The following is a 3,069-nucleotide window of genomic DNA, read 5'->3' as shown; positions in this document are numbered from 1 at the left end:
CACAGTAAACCAGACCACAGCACTAAACATATGTGTGGTCATAGAGCCACCTAGTGTACAAACTGGAATGGACCGCAACAGTCGTACACAGAGTACACTCTTCGTGTGCAAGCTGCAAGCCAATTGCGGTTCTGAGTGTGTGATACAGACAATAATCACAAAATGTGTGTATCGAAGGACAATCCTTTTTAACAATGAATACAGACAGTGATGGGGGCGCACATCCTATAGGGATCAAAGAGCTTGCCTAGGGCACCAAACGTGCAATGTCCGGCCGAGAGTTGGTGGCTAGCTGGCTTAATTAAATTAGAGGTCCATATTAAACAATCATCTGTGACAAAAAAGATAGGCAATAATATATAATATTGGAACCTCATTAAAATGAAAGTTTTTTTTTTATTGCAGTTTAGTGCTTTTTGATCAGAGGTTTTTATTCCTTGACCAAAGTGTAGATGATGGGTCTGAATAGAGGAACGGTCAACTCAAAGTGCCTGAACGACAGTTTCACTCAGTCTTTTTTTAATTTTTGGTTTCAGCCCGTCTAAGAATAGATCAACCCTGCGGACAATAGTTAACATTATCCAATATGTGTACCAGAGGGAAAAGTCCACTGAACGTAAAGGATGCCAATTAAAAGGCTAGGTGGTGTGAGAGAGAGTGGGTGTAAGCATTCACTAAATACATAGTGCTCAGCTATGAAACAAGACAAGAATGGGATAGAGAGTGCACAGAGAGGTAAAGACATAGACTTTAATTGTTGCAATTATGACGCAGCATGTATTATACATTATGCATAAGAACCAGGTCATCTTACCACTTAGCTATGCACTCAAGCAGGCCTGGCCTATACCATGAGAAATGTTGTTTTCACCGAAGTGAGGTTTTGATTGGGACTCATCCAAATTAGAAATGGTTTGGTGGTTTTAGACACACTTTATGTGCCCTCTGATCTATTGGGTGGACCTGAAACACTTAACAAAGAATTTGTAAAAAGAACATCCTTACTATGAGTTTAAGCCCTCCTTGTTTTCTTATTGGCCCACAGAAATGTTGGACATGAGCTTAAGAACATTGGCCAATTAAATGTCCTGCCATTGTCATAAGATATACTAAGTAGATCCAATGTAATCATATAACTTGTCTAGCCTAAGTGATGAGGTTTGCGCATAAAACCTTTATTGTTATCTGCTATTGGAAAAGTATTTGTAAGCTCTCTTATGTTAGGTTGTTCAGAACCAATGGAAGCAGGAAACACATGGCGGATTTTTTGACATTACCTTAATTTAGTCAGAAACAACCCACATGGAATATCTAAGTGGCTATATAGCTGGGCGCCGGGGTCTATGGAGAACTCTGATATAGTACAATTTAGAGATCAGATATATTTTGTGATTATTATCAATTTGATTCTTGTTTTTCAGAATAAAGGGCAAACGTTTTTCTCAAGTGAATGCATCCATACAGAGTGAGACAAAACTTCCCGGGCCATGTTTTGGTCCCTGTTGGTCCAGACACGGAACATCAATTTAATTTACCGTTATGACAATATTGCCAAGTGGTGCATTTAGAATCAGAGCAACCATGACATTTTTATTACAAACTCCTGGCAGCAATCTTTTTGCGATAAATAAAATGCCAATCACAGTTCCCTTGATACTGCCTTAGTTGGTCAGCCACAGCACTGACAGCAGATGGCTTCTCTTCATCAGCCCAAGAGCAGCACAATAAGACTTCTGCCCGAACCCCTATTTCTACCTAGCACCCCAACTGTCACCATAAATCAAGTATTTTTTCATGAAGAATGAAGAAATGGCTGAATGGTAAAATGGTTAAATGGCTTTGTTTGGCGTAACCACTTTCAGAATTCACTTTGAAAAAAACATTCTGCAAATAATAATACACGTAAGCATTTTAGATTTAGATTTATTTGTTTGCTTGCAAATAAATGTCTTTATTGACACGTCATTGAGGAATTAAAATGCACCAATCAAATACTTTTTATGTGTGTATAAAAATTCACTTTCATTCGCCAAAACTCCCAACGATGTAACACATCATACAACCACACTGTTCACCGAGGACACCAAGAGACGTGCTATCAGAACACGGCCTGGTAGGCCAGTAGGTATCCGTCGTTGTACATGTAGATCTGCCTGTCGACGGGGTTGTAGCTCACGCTGGCGCCCCCTTGGCCCACCTTCTCCAGCGGCAGCGCCAGCGCGTGGTCCTCCACGCCCGTTGCCCCGTGTCGAAGGCGTAGAAGACCTCCTCTTTGGACTCGTCGGCGTAGCGCGTGGCGTACAGCACGCCGCACGCACATGAACGCGTTGCTCACCGCCCTTCTGAACACGTGCGTCTCCCACGTGTGCGTGACGTTGAGCGCCGCGCCGTCCCACTGCAGCCGGCTCACCACAGGTTGCCGTGGCTGCCCATCGTGGCTGTAGAGGGCCCACACGCCCGTCTCGTCCGCCTCCAGGTCCACGTCGCTGTAGGGGCGGCAGTCGTAGTAGCAGTACGGGAACTTGTTGTTGAAGCCCACGTCGCCGGGCAGCGTGACCCGCGCCACGGTGCCGCTGGTGAGGTTTGTAGCGGCAGACGTCAGCGGTGGCGGTAGCAGTGGTAGTAGAAGGCGTCCCCGTAGAGCACGCCGTTGGGCCCTCGTTGGCGTCCTTGTGGGAGATGGTCGGAGCGAAGGTCACGTCGCGGTGTCCGGCGGAGGCCATGAACTTCTCATAGGAGGGGTAAAGACGCAAGGTGTTGCCCCAGTTGTTGGCGCTGGCCAGGGGTTGAACCCAGTAGCTGTCGCTGTCCCTGGAGCCGCCCTGCCCAGCCTGTTTCCCACAGGAGCCCGATATGAGGCTCTTGCCAAAAGGGCTGATCTTGGTCACTACTGGGCTGCTGATGTTGCTATCAGGCCCTTGGTGGTGCAATGCGAATATTTGCCTGTAAAAGGTGTGGGAAAGAGAGGGAGCATTTCAGTGAGACAAGGTGAACAAAATACGTGTTTGTTGCCGTCCCCTCACTGTACATTATTTTTCTTTCTTCGTGTGTTTCTTTGTTTTTTCTGAT

The 3,069-nt window shown here is 45.7% G+C and overlaps 1 pseudogene; it reads right to left on the bottom strand.

Annotated features, from left to right (window-relative positions):
- Positions 1–2,034: 2,034 nt before the first annotated feature.
- Positions 2,035–3,069, bottom strand: part of LOC130389200 (olfactomedin-like) — a 7,869-nt pseudogene continuing 6,834 nt past the window's right edge.

Source organism: Gadus chalcogrammus, chromosome 9 (assembly GCF_026213295.1).
Source record: "Gadus chalcogrammus isolate NIFS_2021 chromosome 9, NIFS_Gcha_1.0, whole genome shotgun sequence".
Lineage (NCBI taxonomy): Eukaryota > Metazoa > Chordata > Actinopteri > Gadiformes > Gadidae > Gadus > Gadus chalcogrammus.
Note: the sequence above shows the minus strand (reverse complement) of the source record. Positions and strands in the feature narration are given on the sequence as shown.